General features: G+C 42.9%; 1 protein-coding gene across 1 annotated transcript in view; it reads right to left on the bottom strand.

Moving 5' to 3' along the window:
* The window catches only part of rnf212 (ring finger protein 212), a 144,215-nt gene that overhangs the window by 948 nt on the left and 125,147 nt on the right, over window positions 1-18,120 (bottom strand). The window lies entirely within an intron of this gene.

Raw genomic sequence — 18,120 nt, 5'->3', positions numbered from 1 at the left:
GAGAGAGCGAGTCGGGCAATGGCGCTAGTGGCAATTTACCAGAGAGGAAGCCCTTCGCCTTTACCTGGTGGTGCCATTTTCCAGTACCTAGTGGGCATTTGATATGTGGCTGATTGGCCACTCCATAGTCAGTGCACAAGCTGTGTCTCCACCAATGCTCATGCTCTTAGGTGGCTAAGGGAGTTCTCCGTAACGGCCTGGCTTCTGGAGGCATCGCTGATAAGGGTCCTGAAACCTGAAATATTTCTGGGAACAGAAATGGAGGTCTGGCTGATGATCTGAAGGGTCATTCCATAAGACGCTTGTCAATAAGCAGTGCCACAGCGAAGAGGCTGTCGCGGTCAGTGAGCACCCCCTGGGTACACAGCTCATCTTTCAAGCACTCTGAAAGGCCACAAAGGTAATGGCTCAGCAGCACTTCAACATTCCAGCCACACTCCGCCACGAGGGGTCTGAAATCCACCAGGTAATCCAGCAATGAGCGCGAGCCTTGTTGCAGACAAAGTATCTGATCTGCTGTTCTCCCTTCCACTTTCCGGCTGGTTGAAACCCAGCACATCTCAGCTGTGAAATACTCATATCTGCTGTCACTGGAGGTTTTTATTGTCCCACCTTGTGGCAACCGAGGTCAGAGCTCAACAGGCAAGAGGGAAGAGATGACGAAGGCAATCTTGGCTCAGTCTGTCCAACACAGAGGTAGCTGGACGAAGTGTAAGACACACTGGGACAAGAAGTTGCAGCATCAGGTTGGGTTCCGATGAAGAGTTCAGGCACTGGAATCCACAGCTCTGAGGGAGAAGGTTGACTGTCAGGGGGTAGGTGTATTGAGACAGAGAGTTGGTTGACAGTGGCACACAGATGATCAATAGTTTCCTGCTGCTTCTGGACCATGAGATCATGTGTTGATGGACGACTTCCTTTAGGGAGCTAATTCTGCGGGTTGAGTTGCCGGTTTACCCACCCTGTCAGGAAATGTAAAGGAGGCTTTACCCAAACGCAGAGTAGTGGAGGTAATTCAGTAGTGAGTGATAACTTTAATAAATAGACAACAAAATAATAAGCCAGGAGGGGCCAAAAAACAAGACAGAATAGATACTAAACTCACAGGTGACAAGCTAATTGAAGGCTAGGAGCAACTGGTTGAGGCTGGCTGGTTTAATGCGTGAATAACGATTGCGACTAAGAGCTGGGTTTAAATAGGCTGCAGGTGATGAATGGTAGGTGATTTCTATTAATTGGGTGGAGACTGGGAGGTTCCTACTTTTGCAGGCCTGACATCTCCTGCAGATCTACACGCTTAGACCATAAGACATAGGAGCAGAACTAGGCCATTCAGCCCATTGAATCTACTCCACAATTCCATCATGGCTGATCCTGGATCCCACTCAACCCTATATACCTGCCTTCTCGCCATATCGTTTGATGCTCTGAATGATCAGGAAACGATCAACTTCTGCCTTAAACATACTCACAGATTTGGCCTCTATCGCAGTCTGTGGCAAAGCATTCCACAGATTCACTTCCCTCTGGCTAAAAAAAATTCCTCCTTACCTCTGTTCTAAAGGGTCACCCCTCAATTTTGAGGCTGTGCCCTCTAATTCTGGATACCCCACCACAGGAAATATCCTCTCCACATTTACCCTATCTAGTCCTTTCAACATTTGGTAGGTTTCAGTGAGATCCCCCCACATTCTTCTAAGTTCCAATGAGTGCAGGCCCAAAGCTTCCAAACATTCCTCATATGTTAACCCCTTCATTCTTGGAATCATCCTTGTGAACCTCCTCTGGACTCCCTCCAATGACAACACAACCTTTCTGAGATATGGGGCCCAAAACTGTTGACAATACTCCAAGTGCGGCCTGACTAGTGTCTTATAAAGGCTCAGCATTATCTCCTTGCTTTTATATTCTTTTATACTCATTTGCAATCTTCCATTTCTCTGGGAAACAATGCCAGAATTATGTGATTCTTGGAAGATCATGACCAATGCCTCCATTATCTCTTCAGCAACCCTTCTTGGGACTCTGGGATATAGTCCATCTGGTCCAGGTGACTTGTCCAGCTTAAGACCTTTGAGCTAGCCTAGCACTTTTTCCTCTGTAATAGCAATGGCACTCACTCCCGCTCCCTGATACTCATAGACCTCTGGCACACTGCTAGTGTCTTCTGCAGTGAAGTAAGATGTAAAGTACCCATTTAAGTTCATCTTGCCATTTCTTTGTCCTCCATTACTACCTCACCAGCATCATTTTCCAGTGGTCCAGTATCAGCTCTCACCTCCCTTTTACTCTTTATATGAATTGAAAAAAAACTTTTGGTATCCTGCTTTATATTATTGGCTAGTTTGCCCTCATATTTTATCCTTTCCCTTCTTATAGCTGTTCTCGTTGCCTTTTGTTGGATCTTAAAAGCTTCCCAATCATCCAACCTCCCACTCACTTTTGCTACCTTATATGCCCTTTCCTTGGCTTTTATGAAATCCTTGACTTCTCTTGTCAGCCACAGTTGCCTACCTCTGTCATTTGAGAACTTCTTCCTTAGTGGGACATATCTATGCTTTGTAAGCTCTTCCCAGAAACTTCAGTCAACTCTGTTCTGCTGTCATCCCTGCCAGTATCCTCCTCCAATCCACCTGGGCATGCCTCTGTAATTCGTTTCATTCCATTGCGATACTGATACATGTGACTTATGTTTTTCCCTCTCAAGTTGCAGTATGAATTCAATCATATTATGGTCACTGCCTCCTAAGGTTCCTTTATGTTAAGCTCCCTAATAAGATTTGGGTTATTACACAACACCCAATCTAATATATCCTTTCCCCTAGTAGGCTCAAGCACAAGCTGCTCTAAAAAGCCAACTCGTAAGCATTCAACAAATTCCTTCTCTTGTGATCGGAGCCCAACCTGATTTTCCTAATCCCCTTGCATATTGAGGTCCCCCATTACAATTGTGTCATTACCCTCATTACATCCCCTTTCCAGCTCCCTTTGCAATCTCAACCTCACATCTTGGCTACTTTTTGAAGGCCTTTATATGATTCCCATAAGGGTATTTTTACCCTTGCAGTTTCTTAACTCCATCCACAAAGATTCAATATTCTTTGACCCTATGTCACCTCTTTCTAAAGATGTAATTCCATCTCTTACCAACAGAGCCACACCACTGCCTATGCCTTCCTGCCTGTCCTTTCAATACGAAGTATATCCTTTGATGTTAAGCTCCTAACTTCTTTGCCTCTGCCCAACATTCTCTGACCTGTGCAGCAAAAGCACAAGGAAAATATTTGTAAAATCTGTCCTCAAGCTATCAAATGAGACTGGTGGTCAATGTGCCAATTCATGCAGACTCCAGGGAAGAGCATACAGTCCCTGAAGTCCTACACCTGGGACTGTATTGTCAACCCTATGTTAATTAGTTTGCATTCTTCCAGAGAAAGAGAGATATTCAGTGAAGCATTGCACTGTAGTTTCAACTCATCCCCAAAAGAATAAATGGGAACTTTGTGAAAAAGATTGTACCTGACTGTTCCAAGAAATCAGTCTCCCTGCCAAATTCCTGGCGTAAATGTTTCAAAAAGTATGTCAACTATATTGTAATTTTTCTGGGATGGTTCTTTCTCGATTCAAGAAATCTGATCTAGTAATAACTGTACTTTGGTGGATTCATGTAGCTTATGAGTGCTCTCACTTGATCAAATTACTTCGCAAGACAATAGGAATGTGTAAAGACTTTAGAAAACATGGGGATGATGTGCATGGATGTACAGATATTCAAAGAGGGACATGTGATGAACTGGTAATGTCAAAAACAATATTACAGAGTTGCAATCATTAAAAAAAAGTAAACCTTGGACTGTCATTTATGTAGCTGGACTGCTAAAGCACTTCACTGGTTGTAAAACACTTTAAGATGGTTATACACCATGAAATCAATTCTTTTCTTCTGATGCATCCGGAACTGGAGCTTGTCATCTCACAAGTTGAAGGAGAGCTATTTAGGATTGTGATGAGGAAAGTTTTTTCTCGTTGCAAATCTTTGAAGGTGTCTGCCCCAGACAGCTATTGAACATAGAACAGTACAGCACAGTACAGGCCCTTCGGCCCATGATGTTGCATCAGCCTATTAACCTACTCCAAAATCAATCTAACCCTTCGCTCCCACATAGCCCTCCATCTTTCATTCATCTATCTAAGACCCTAATGTGTATCTGCCTCTACCACCAACACCCATGGCAGCATATGCCACACACCTACCACTCTCAGTTTAAAAGACTTACATCTCACATCTATACAGATGGACATCATTTACTTGGATTTCCAGAAGGTGTTTGATAAGATGTGGCAAAAAAGACTTATCCATAAGATAAGGATGCATGGAGTTGGGGATGATGTATTAGCATGGGTAGAATATTGGCTGGTCATAGTCATAGCCATAGTCATAGTCATTCTTTATTAATCCCTGGGGAAATTGGTTTTCGTTACAGTTGCTCCATAAATAATAAATAGTAATAGAATCATAAGTAGTTAAATAGTAATATGTAAATTATGCCAGTAAATTATGAAATAAATCCAGGACCAGCCTATTGGCTCAGGACGTCTGACCCTCCAAGGGAGGAGTTGTAAAGTTTGATGGCCACAGGCAGGAATGACTTCCTATGACACTCTGTGCTGCATCTCGGTGGAATTAGTCTCTGGCTGAATGTACTCCTGTGCCTACCCAGTACATTGTGTAGTGGATGGGAGACATTGACCAAGATGGCATGCAACTTAGACAGCATCCTCTTTTCAGACACCACCGTGATAGAAAGCAAACTAATAGAAAGCAAAGAGTTAGGTTACATGGGTGTTACTCTGGTTGGCAATCAGTGGTGAGCGGTGTGCTGCAGGGGTCGGTGCTGGGCCCGCAACTGTTCACGATAAATATTAATGATCCGATAGAAGGGGCCGAGTGTAGTGCATCAAAGTTTGCTGATGATACTAAATTGAGTGGAAAAGCAAATTGTGCAGAAGATATGGAGAGTCTGCAGAGAGATATAGATAGGTTGTGAGTGGGTAAGGTCTGGCAGATGGAGTACAATGTTGGTAAATTCGAGGTCATCCACTTTGGAAGGAACAATGAAAGAGCAAATTATTATTTAAATGGTAAAAAATTGCAGCATGCTGCTGTGCAGAGCAACTTGGGAGTGCTTGTGCATGAATGACAAAAGGTTGGTTTGCAGGTGCAGCAGTCTGTCAAGAAGGCAAATGGGATGGTGGCCTTCATTGCTAGAGGGATTGAATTTAAGAGCAAGGAGGTTATGCTGCAACTGTACAGGGTACTGGTGAGGCCACACCTGGAGAACTGCGTGCAGTTCTGGTTTCCTTACCTGAGGAAGGATATACTGGCTTTGGAGGCAGTGCAGAGGAAGTTCACCAAGTTGAGTCCAGAGATGAGGGGGTTAGACTATGAAGACAGATTTACAGTGGGAGGGATTAAAGGAGGAGGGATGGCATTACTAGTCAGGGGAAATGTCACAGCAGTTCCCAGACAGGACAGGCTGGAGAACTCGTCTAGTGAGTGGGTAGAACTGAGGGTTAAGAAAAGAATGACCACATTAATGGGATAATGTTATAAACCACCCAATAGTCAACGGGATTTAGAGGAACAAATTTGTAGGGAGATTGCAGACTGTTGCAAGCAGCGTAAGGTTGTGATAATACGTAATTTTAACTTTAACAGATTAAGAACGTGCAGGAGTTCGTTGTGTTATGATTTGTTGTGTTCTGTATTGTTTTGTTGACGCTGAGGGCACGGTAACACTTGCACATCTTGAGGCTGTGTTGGTTGTTGACATAAACAATCCATTTCAGTGCATGTTTCAACATTTTGATACGCACATAACAAATGATATGCTGTAGACAGCATCCCAACATGCTGCATCACTGCTTGGTATGGAAACTGCACTGTGCCAGACCTGAAGGCTCAATAGCAGGGTTGTCAATGCTGCAAATCACTGGCATCAGCCTACCCACCATCACAGACATATATTCAGAAAGTTGGTGGAAAAGGGCCAGTAATATAAGGCTCTAAGATATAGGAGCAGAATTAGGCGATTAGGCTCATCGTCTGTTCCACCATTTCATCATTGTTGATCCACTTTTCCTCTCAGCCGCAATCTCTTGCCTTCCACCGAATCTGTTCATGCCCTGACCAGTCAAGAATCTATCAATCTCTTCCTTAAATATACATAAAGTCTTGGTCTCTACAGCTGCTTGTGCAAAGAATTCCACAGATCCGACACTCTCTGGTTAAAGAAATTCCTTCTAATTTCCATTCTAAGAGGATGCCCCTCTATTCTGAGGATATGTCCTGTGGTCATAGACTCTCTCACCACAGGAAACGTCCTCTCCACATCCACTCTATCAAGGACTTTCACCATTCAACAGGATTCAATAAGGTCGCCCTCAATTCTAGAGAATACAGGTGCAGAACAATCAAATACTCCTTACATGACAAGCCATTCTACCCTGTAATCATTTTCGCGAATCTCCTTTGAAACCTCTCCAGCTTCAGCATAAGGGGACTGAACTTGCTCACAATACTGTAAGTGAGGCCTCACCAGTGCTTTCTAAGTGAACAACACTACATCTTGCTTTTATATTCTCGTCCTCTTAAAATGAATGCTAATACCATATTTTCCTCACCCCAGACTCAACCTACAAATTAACCTTTAGAGGATCCTGCACAAAGACTCCCTTTGCACCTAGTTTTTTTTTGTATTTTCCCTCCAATTAGAAAATAGTTAACCCTTTCATTTCTTCAACCAAAGTGCACGACCATACATTTCCCAACCCTGTATTCCAGCTGCCATTTTTTGCCCATTCTCCTACTCTGCCTAAGTCCTTCTGTAACATCTCTACTTGCTCAACACTACCTGCCCCTCCACCTATCTTCATTTTGTATGCAAACTTTGCAACAAAGCCATCAATTCCATCATCTAAGTCATTAATGTATAATGTAAAAAGAATCGGTCCCAACACAGACCCCTATGGAACACCAGTAGTCACTGAGAGCCAACCAGAAAAGGCTCCCTTTATTCCCACTCTTTGCCTCCTGCCAATCCACCACAGCTTTATTCATACTAGAATCTTTCCTGTAATACCATGGGCTTGTAGCCTGTTAAGCAGCCTGATGTGTGACACCTTGTCAAAGGCCTCCTGAAAATCCAAGTATACAACATCAACCAATTCTCCTTTGATTATCCTGCTTGTTATTTCTTCAGAGAATTCCAACAGATTTGTAAGGCAAGATTTTCCCTTGAGGAAACTATGATGACTATGGTGTGCCTCCAAGTACTCTGAGACCACATCCTTAATAATCGACTCTAACATCTTCCCAACCACTGAGGTCAGACTAACAGGCCTCTAGTTTCCTTTCTTCTGCTTCCCTCCCTTCTTGAAGTGACATTTGCAATTTTATAATCTTCCAGAACCATTCCAGAATCTAGTGATCAGAACCCTGGGGTGCACACCATCTGGTCCAGGTGTCTTATCTACCTTCAGACCTTTCAGTTTCCCAAGAACCTTCTCTCTAGTAATAGTAACTTCAAACACTTCATGACCCCTGACACCAGAACTTCCACCGTACTGCTAGTGTCTTCCACAGTGAAGACTGATGCAAAATATTTATTCAGTTTGTCTGCCATTTCATTGTCCCCCATTACCACCTCTTCAGCATTGTTTTCCAGCAGTCCAACATCCACTCTCACTTCTCTTTTACTCTTTATATATCTGAAGAATCGTTTGTTAGCCTCTTTAATAGTATTGTCTAGCTTACTTTCGTATTCCATCTTTACCTTCTTAATGACGTTTTAGTTGCCTTCTGTTGATTTTTAAAAGTTTCCCAATCCTCTAACTTCTCACTAATTTTGGCTTTGACTTCTCTTGTTAACCACACTTGTGTCATCTTTCCTTTAGAATACTTCTTCTTTGGGATGTATATATCCTGTGCCTTCCAAATTGCTTCCAGAAATTCCAGCCATTGTTGCTCTGCCATCATTCCTGCCAGAGTTCTTTTTCCAATCAATTCTGACCAACTCCTCTCTCATGCCTTCGTAATTTCCTTTACTCCAGTGTAATCCTGATACATCAGACTTTAGCTTCTCCTTCTCAAATTTCAGGGTAAATTCGATCATATTATGATCACTTGCCCCTAAAGGTTCTTTTATCTTAAGCACTCGAATCAATTCTGGTTCATTGCACAACACCCAATCCAGAATAGCTGATCGCCTTAGTGGACTCAACCACAAGATGCTCTAAAAAGCCATCTTGTAGGCACTCTAGAAATCACCCCTCCTGGAATCCAGCACCAACCTGATTCTTCCAATCTACCTGCATGTGACTATTATAACATTACCCTTTTGGCATGCACTTTCTATCTCCTGTTGTAATTTATAGACCACATCCTTACTACGGTATACAACTCCCATCAGGGTCTTTTTACCCATCCAGTTCCTTAGCTCTATCTGCAATGATTCAACACTTTGACCCCATGATACCTCCTACTAATGATTTGATTTCATTTTTTACCAACAGAGCAACACTGCTCTCTCTGCCTTCCTACCTGTCTTGTCTGTACAATATGTATTCTTGGACATTGAGCTTCCAGCTATAATCTTCCTTCAGCCAGGATTCAGTGATGCCTACACCATAATACCTGCCAATCTGCAACTGTGCTGCAAGTTTATCTACCTTACTCCATCTACAGCGCGTATTCAAACATTACACCTTCAGTCCTATATTCACACAGTTTGATTTTGTCTGCCTATTACATTGTAAGCCATCCTGTTGGCTGCAATTTTGCTCTGTCAAAAGCCTCTCCTCACTACACATTGCCTTTATTTGTAAATCAGGTACCCCATCTTCAGCACTATCATCTGCCTTGCTTACAATACTCCTTACATTGAAATATACACAGCTTAGGACACTAATCACACCATGCTCAACCTTTTGATCCCAAACTTTGTCTGAGATCTTACTAACATCTGCCTCCACAACCTCTCTGCTAACTGTTCTGGCACTCTGGTTTCCATCCCCCTGCAACTTTATTTTGAACCCCACCATGCAGTATTAACAGACCTTCCCACGAGGATATTAGTCCCCATCCAGTTCAGGTACAACCATCCCTTCTGTACAGGTCCCACATTCCCTGGAAGAGAGCCCAATGATCCAAATATTTTATGCCCTCCCTCCTACATCAACTCCTTAGGCACATATTAAGCTGCATAATCTTCCTAGTTCTGGCCTCATGAGCACGTGGCACAGGTAGCAATCCTGGAAGGATCATGATGGACCCCATTCACCTTGTTAATGGACTGTTTGTCCCAGTCCCATCAAGGAAGAGGCGACATATCATCCACACCACGACCACCAGACTCAAAAACAGTTCCTTTTCCCAAGCAGTCAGGCTGATCAACACCTCCACCCTTCAACCCAACCCACTGCTACTACTTCATCATTTCCTGTCAGGGTCACTTTATGTACAGCCACGTACACTGCTTTGCATCTCTTGATGGACATCCAATTGACCTATGTGTATAAGCTAGCTGATGTATTTATACTTATTGTGTGTGCTTTATCTGTTGTGGTTCTTATGTGCTGCATCAGATCCGAAGTAACAATTATCTTGTTCTCCTTTGCGCTTGTGTACTGAAAATGATATGAATAATCTTGACTCGTGAAATGAAGTTAATCTTTAAATCCTTACTACAAGAGGAATCACAGGCTTGAAATTAATGTAATCTTGTCAAATGATAAAAATGACAAATAAGAACATAAAGAACAAGCTCGTCCTAGTCAAAAGCAAACCAAGTGCAGCTTTGATAATGGAAAAATGTCACCTAGAGCAAGGATGCCAATTCATTATAATTCATCACGAGTAACTCGAAATTTGTATGCAAAATACGTATTGAGTAAAATAGTGTGGTTTTTGAAAATCAAAGTAACACAGGAAGAAGTAATTTTGCATATACTTCTGCGTGTCTCAGTGCCAGTGACAAATATTGCTTCCTTAGCCGTTTTTCAGGGCCTAATCTCCCCACCATTAAGCATATCTACAAGGAGTGCTGCCATATGCAAACAGAATCCATCATCAAGGACCTCCACCATCCAGGCCATGCTCTCTTCTTGCTACTATCACAGGGAAGTGAGATCAGATAGGGTTAATTAGAGAGTGGAATCAGCCTCCATTTTCATGTATGGGGCCAGGGATGTCGCAACTTAATGGTGTGGGTCAAAGCGAGAGGTTCCGAAGAGGAGCATCAGGACGGCGCGTAGAGCTGATAAATTCAGATAGGTCTCAGTCCCCTAACTGCACAGGAACCCAAGGAAGAAATGGCAGGATTTGTTCTGATCCCATGAGCTACCCACTTTGTTTCTCAGGACGGGGATGGGGATGTGCATACGCTTTTGTCCACATGAATGCCTCTTGTGCCCAAAGACAACGTGACCGCAGACATTGCAGAGTGAGCAATGGAATATTCTCCCGCACCTGTGATGAGGAAAGGTGTTTAAATGTTACTGCAGGAAGACAGTTCATTTGTGGGCATTGCAATGGAATGCATGTCAGCTCTGCCTTTTGGTCATACCCCTTTTACGACTACCAACTGATTGGATCAGGAGGAAACTCCAGACAGGAAAGGAACTGGAGATATAAACAGTTCACGGGTTCCAATAGCAGAGCGGTCAAGTGTTACTGGGCCAAAGGAGGGTTTACGTTCCTTCTCAATGGAACCTATACTACAGCCACCCCGACCCTTCCTGTCCTATTCGCTGTAGTGATAATAGGACCACTTACTGTCCCATGCCCACAGAGAGCACATATCCGCCACAGAATGGTTACCCCAGTTGTTAGTGAGGAATTTTGTGCAGTTTGGAAGGACCCAGTAACTCTGTGATCCTCCCTTGGCTATGGGTTTCTGAGGGCCCTGTCCCTCGGAGGGTCGGCGGGGACAATAGCAGCGAAGAACCGGAATTACCTCATTTATGGGTTATCGATCCTGGGAAACAGTACGGTGGAAGGACTAGCGACTGTTAACAGAGAATCGGCAGAATTAAGGCTCTACGCACAACAAACTAGAGATGCAGTAGACTATCAGTTGGCCCAGCGATGGGGGGTATACACTATAGTAGGAGACAAATGTATCACTCATATTATGGATGAAGCATACAACATAACCCATCCCACCCAGTCTATTAAGAAACAATTGGATGATTTCAGGCAAGGTCTTAAGAAAGGAAATGGCTGGCTAGAGTGGCTGCTGAGAGGATCCTGGGGATCCTATTTTCTGCATGGGCTAGTTATTCTTGTTGTTATAATCATTGTATGCTGTATACTAAAAACTTGCTTAAATACTGACTGTAAGATTCTCATGGATAGGCTGGTAGCACCCTTCTTGGCCCCAATCTAGATTAGTTATCATGAAATGATAAAAGAAGGGAATGAGATAGGATAGGGTTAATTAGAGAGTGGAATCAGTCTCCATTTTCATGCGTGGGGCCAGGGATGTCGCAATTTAATGGTGTGAGCATCAATATGTACAATAACAACTAAAAATACTCTGTTTCTGTGCAGACTGAGGAACCAAATATTTTCGAAAAATGCATAATGCTGACTATTGATGATTCAATAGGGTAGGGAACCGCCGAATGCAGAACTAGCTATGAAGTCCCAATGATAAACCTGTATGGTGCCTCTAGTTGAGCGCGTGATCGAAACTGTACTGTTGTGGACGAAACTGAAGTAACCGCCGTAACTTTGTGTGTGTGACTGCTTCGGTATGTATTTTGCTGAATTTGGGAACAGAGAGAGTTCCTCCCTAGACTGACTCCTCCCTGACCCCTGCAGCATGCTGCAATAAGGGTGTAAAAGTTTTACTCTGCGGTGTCTTTGTTATTGCATCGGGAAAGTACCGACAACAGAAGAAGGCACAGGATCCAGAGGTCCTGCACTACTAGTTTCAGGACAGTTACTACTCCAGAACCATCGGGTTCCTGAACTAGCATAGATGACTTCACTTAGCTCAACACTGGACTGATTCCACAACATACGGACTCACCATCAAGAACATTTCAATATTATTTATTTACTTATTTTTGTATTTACACAGTTTGTCTTGTTTTGCACGCTGGTTCTTTCTCAGGCTTAGTTTGTGCGTAGTTTTCATTTTCTCTGTTCTACTGTGAATGTCTGCAACAAAATGAATCTCAAGGTAGTATATGGTGACATACACATACTTTGATAGTAAATTTACTTTGAACTTTGAATTTTGAAACTCAGCCAAATGCTAACAGCATAAGTTCAACGTTCAGAATTTATCATCCGTGAGATTTTCAAGCACACTGGTCTGGAAGACAACGGTAACTGTTGACCCACAGAATAATAAGCAGTCAGCAAAGCCACAGCTGTGCATGTACCTCCCAATGGCAGTGTCACAGGTCCCATTTTAACCTGTGAATGTGTCTGCTAAGCACAATAACACTACCTTTAACATACTTCTGCCTAACTCTCTGAGTTATTTTTAGGAGATCAGGGTTCAGAAATGTACATAGCTCGTGTTTAACATACTGAAAGGGAGTAAGCTCAAATCTCAGATCACTCACACTTTATGCAAATTTCTCAAACAGCACTGGGGTGAGGAGACCCACAAAACTGACTTAGTCCTATTAAAAGTGCAGGCCACTGTGCCCATATGCCCAACGGCAAATTCCAAGAAACAGACACAGCATTCTGAACAGAATCTAGGGAGGAAATTAATCGGCGGACAGAAGAAAAGATTCAAGGCTTCCTTGAAGGAACCCAGTATCCCCACTATCTCCTGCGAACATCTAGTCCAAGACCATTCAAAATACGGAAGGAGAATTCAGAATGAGATTGGGGACTACCGTGGCAATATATCAGATAAACACAGAAGACGCGCATAAGTGGGAGAAGGAGAAATTGCACATCCCGTCTGCCATCACATTCCTGAATGGTCCATGAACCCATAAACACTACTTCGCAACTCCCCTTGTGCACTATATATTTATCGTAACGATAGTAATTTTATGTCCTGCACTGTACTACTGCCAAAAAACAAGAAGTTTCACGGCATATGTCAGTGATGATAAATCTGATTTCGACTCTGATTCTGATCCTGATCCTCCATCCTCTCAGCTGCCATGTTGCCCCATCTTTGGAAGAATCCGTGCTTCCCACATTGGCCTAATCAGTCACCTCAGAACCCACAAAACCGAAGTGGAAGCAAGTCATCCTAGATCTTGAGGAACAGTCTTAGATGTAAGAAAGTAGTATGGCACCTTGCAGCTCACCGCCAACAGACCAAGGGAGCATGTATTACCAGCCTTCATGTAAACAATAGATTTTAATGAAGAGAAGGGATGAATATTAACAGAAAGTAAGAAAAATCCAATGCTGGAAATCTGAAATGATCAAAAACGTCAAAAAAAAACACAGCTAGTGGCTAGATCTGCTAGTGTACACCTTCCATCAGAACCCAAGAACAAATAATTCCATAAATAGAAGGAACATGTATGAGACATCAGTTTCCAAGTCTAGAGTGCCAGCAAATCCTTGGCTTCCAGCTGTGTAGTAATGGAAACCACAAGTGTACTATCAATCGTTCTCTGTGCAGTAACATTGTATTAAAATTAAGGTGCGTGACAGCTACCAGTGAAGTGGCATTCATATTCATTAATTGACCAGAGCCCCCATTTTAATTATAAGGGCTGAAGTTGAGGGATTTAGAACCAATTTCGTGGAAATCTAAGAGATGATGTGGAATCGAGGTGTTGGCTCCTCTCCATATAAAAAGTGCTGGATCCATCTCTGCCAAACAAGATATCTTTCACCTGCTTTATAAAATTTGGCATTTATCTCTTGTCATTAGTTCAAGAAACTGAATGGTGCTAAAGACAGAAGAGATTACAGATGCTGAACTCTGAAAGAGCTGAAGCTCAGGTCTACGGCAATTGGCAGAGACACCCATATCTTGGAAACATTATTAAGATCCAAAATTCAGTTTATTTATATCATGTACATTGAAACATACAGTGAAAGGTGTCATTTGCATTAACAACCAACACTCCTGAGGATCAGTAAATATGTAAAAAGATAACTCTAGTACATGGGTCGAGATTCTAAATTGGGGAAAGGCCAATTTTGATGGTATCAGAAAGGATCTAGCAAGTGTGGATTGAGACAGGTTGTTTTCTATCAAAAAGTGTACTTGATAAGTATGAGGCCTTCGAAAGTGAAATTTTGAGAGTACAAAGCTTGTATGCGCCTGTCAGAATAAAAGGTAAAGGTAACAGGTTGATGGAGACTTGGTTTTCAAGAGATACTGAGGCCCTAATTAAGAAAACAATACAGGTACATAGCAGGTAAAGGCAGGTAGAAACAAATGAGGTGTTTATAGAGTATAAGAAATGCATGGGAACACTTAACAAAATAAATCAGGAGGGCTAAAAGAAGGCATGAGGTTACCCAGCAGACAAGGTGAAGGAGAACCCTAAAGGATTCTACAGAAACATTGAGAGCAAAGGGATTGTAAGAGACAAAATCGGTCCTCTGCAAGATCAGAATAGTAATCCACGCATGGAGCCAAAAGAGATGGGAGAGATCTTAAGTTAAATTTTTGCATCTGTATTTACTCAGGAGATGGACACAGAAGTTATAGAAGTTAGGGAATGTAGCATGACTTCACAGACCCTATACAGATTACAGAAGAGGAGGTGTTTGCTGTCTTTAGGGTGGATAAATCCCCAGGGCCTGTGGGAGGCAAGTGCAGAAATTGTAGGGGCCCTAGCAGATATCTAAATTATTCTTAGCAACAGGTGAGGTATCAGAGGATTGAAGAATAGCCAATGTAGTTCCACTGTTTAAGAAAGGCAAAAATAAACCGGTATAGTCCAGTGAACCTGACATCAGTAGTGGGTAAAGTTATTGCAAGGTATTCAAAAGGACTGGCTATATGAGTATTTGGACAGACAGGGACTGATTAGGGATAGTCAGCTTAGCTTTGTGCATGTTAGGTCATGTCTAACCAGTCTTAGAAAGTTTTTTGAGGAAGTTACCAACAAAGATAATGAAGGCAAGGCAGTGGATGTTGTCTATCTGGATTTTAGCAAGGCATTTGACAAGGTCCCACGTGGGAGGTTGGTCCAGAAGGTTCAGTTGCTCAGCCGTCAAGATGAGGTAGTAAATTGGATTTGACATTAGTTTTATGGGAGAAGCCAGAGAGTGGTATAGATGGTTGCCTCTCTGACTGGAGGTCTGTGAGTAGTGGAGTGCCTCAGGAATTGGTGCTGGGTTCGTTGTTGTTTGTCATCTATAACAATGATCTGGAAGATAATGTGGTTAACTGGATCAGTAAATTTGCAGATGACACCAAGATTGGGGTGTAGTGGACAGGGGGGAAGGTTATTAGAGCTTGCAGCAGGATCTGGACCAGCTGGAAAAATAGGCTGAAAAATGGCAGATGGAACTTAATGCAGAGAAATGCGAGATGTTGCACTCCGCTAGGACCCACCAGAATAGGTATTATACAGTAAACAGTAGGGTACTGAAGAGTGCTGTACAGCAAAGGGATCTAGGAATGCAGTTCCAGAATTAATTGAAAGTTGCATCACAGGTAGATAGGGTCGTAAGGAGAGCTCTTGGCACATTGGCCTTCATAAATCAAAGTATTACGTACAGGAGATGGGATGTTATGTTGAAATTGTTTAAGACACTGTGAGACTTAAATTGGAGTATTGTGTGCAGTTTTGGTCACTTACTTGCAGGAAATAAAGTTATGTTTTGTTATGTCTCCCCTCTCACTATATTAGGGTGAGAGAGAGCCTGTGGTACGTCGAATTGTCGGGTGAACAATTAGTTTTTGTTGTACTGCGGGTGATGGTCTTTCTTGGGGGCTTTGCTATTGCTTGCTTATTGGGTGTAGGGTGCTCATGCATTTATGTGTAAGTGGGTGGGGAAGGACCGTTGCTTTGCTGCTGCTTGTGTGTGGCGGGGGGAGTAGGGGTGCTTTGGGGTTCTGTTGGTCTTACTGTTACTCATTCTTGGGGGTACCGTTCTGTCTTAGTGAACGTCTGCAAAGAACAAGAATCTCAGGGTGTTTATTGCAATCATTTCTCTGATATTAAATGGAACTACTGAAACAACTGAAAGAGTACAGAGAAAATTTACAAGGATGTTGCCAGGATTGGAGGACCTGAGTTATAAGCAAAGATTGAATAGGTTAGGACTTCATTCCCTGGAACATAGAAGATTGAGGGGATATTTGATAGTGGTTTACAAAATCAAGAGGGCTGGAGATAGGGTCAATGCAAACAGGCATTTTCCACTGAGGTTGGGTGGGACTTCAGGCAGAAGTCATGGGAGTTAAGGGTGAAATGTGAAAAGTTTAAAGGGAATATGAGGGTAAGCTTCTTTACTCAGAGGTTCATGAGTGTGGAATGAGCTGAAAGCACAAGTGGTGCATGTGGGCTCGATTTCAATATTTTAGAGAAGTTTGGATAGGTATGTGGATAGTAGGGGTATGGAAGGCTATGAACCTAATACCGGTCAAGTGGAAAAGGCAGTTTAAATGGTTTGACATGGGCTAGATGGGCCAAAGGGCCTGTTTCTTTGCTGCAGTTTTCTATAACTCTATCTTGTCTCTGCTAATGACTCTGTATTTATCCACATTGGCTAATACTTGCAAGGAACACTGGAAATAGCAATGTCCATCACTAACAGTGGCCTGGCTGAGCTGTCCACATTCTGTGGAGCACAACTGGAAGTCTGTGTCTCGAGCAAATAGCTACCAAACTAATGAAACTAATGAAAGGGATAAGGTGTGCTTGACCTTATCCACATCAATCTACCTGTTCTAGATGCAGCTCTGACAGCATAGAGCAGCATGAAGATTGCCACTTTGACTCAACTCATCCGTGCTGACCGTGACCAAGCTGCCAATCTAAGCTAGTCCTATTTGCCCACATTTGGCCCCTATTCCTTTAAATATTTCCTTTCCATACATCTGTCCAAATGTCTTTTGAGCGTTGTTATTTCCAGATGTCTTTTAAATGGTGTTTTTCCAAATGTTTTTCAAATCTTATTTCCAAATGTCTTTTAAATGTTATTAACAAGGATGAAGTGACTACCCACCAGTCCTAGTGAATACTATGTTCCAGCTTCACACCGAAGAAACACCCTACCACGGTGTACACAAATGGGAAATGGAATGATGGAGGGCAGATTTGGCAGCTCGCTACTGAGCATCCTTAAGGCACTTAGTAACATCCACAACAGAAATGCCCACCAGCAGATCATGGCCCAGCAATCAAGCTTTCTCTAGTTCACTGAAGAGTGCAAAATGGCATGTCTGGGATAGCGCTGGTAAAATGAGATACCAGCCTGGGCACCTATAACATGTTTCATTAAAAAGCAAAGCAATGTATTGCTGATGCAGTCAAGCTATCCACAGGCAATGGATCAGATTAATTCTCTGTAACACATACAAAATGCTGGAGAACTCAGCAGGTTAGGCTGCATCTATGGAGAGGAATGAACAGTCAACATTTCGTGACAAAATCCACCATCAGGACACTTATTTATTCAGCCATTGCACTTCAAAGGCTGCAAATGCTTAAAGGGGTTGAAGTATGATAGAGTTTCTGCTGTGATTTAAGTCCACAACTGCCCCGATGAAAGGCCTCCGCCAAAAATGTCAGCAACACACATCAAAGTTGCTGGTGAACGCAGCAGGCCAGGCAGCATCTCTAGGAAGAGGTGCAGTCGACGTTTCAGGCCGAGACCCTTCGTCAGGACTAACTGAAGGAAGAGTGAGTAAGAGATTTGAAAGTGGGAGGGGGAGGGGGAGATCCAAAATGATAGGAGAAGACAGGAGGGGGAGGGATGGAGCCAAGAGCTGGACAGGTGATTGGCAAAGGGGATATGAAAGGATCATGGGACAGGAGGCCCAGGGAGAAGGAAAAGGGGGGGAGGGGACCCAGAGGATGGGCAAGGGGTATAGTGAGAGGGGCAGAGGGATAAAAAGGAGACTGAGAGAAAGAATGTGTGTAAATAAATAATGGATGGGG

The sequence above is a fragment of the Mobula birostris genome, chromosome 4 (genome assembly GCF_030028105.1).
Source record: "Mobula birostris isolate sMobBir1 chromosome 4, sMobBir1.hap1, whole genome shotgun sequence".
NCBI classification, from domain to species: Eukaryota; Metazoa; Chordata; class Chondrichthyes; order Myliobatiformes; family Myliobatidae; genus Mobula; species Mobula birostris.
This window is presented reverse-complemented; position numbering and strand designations above follow the sequence as displayed.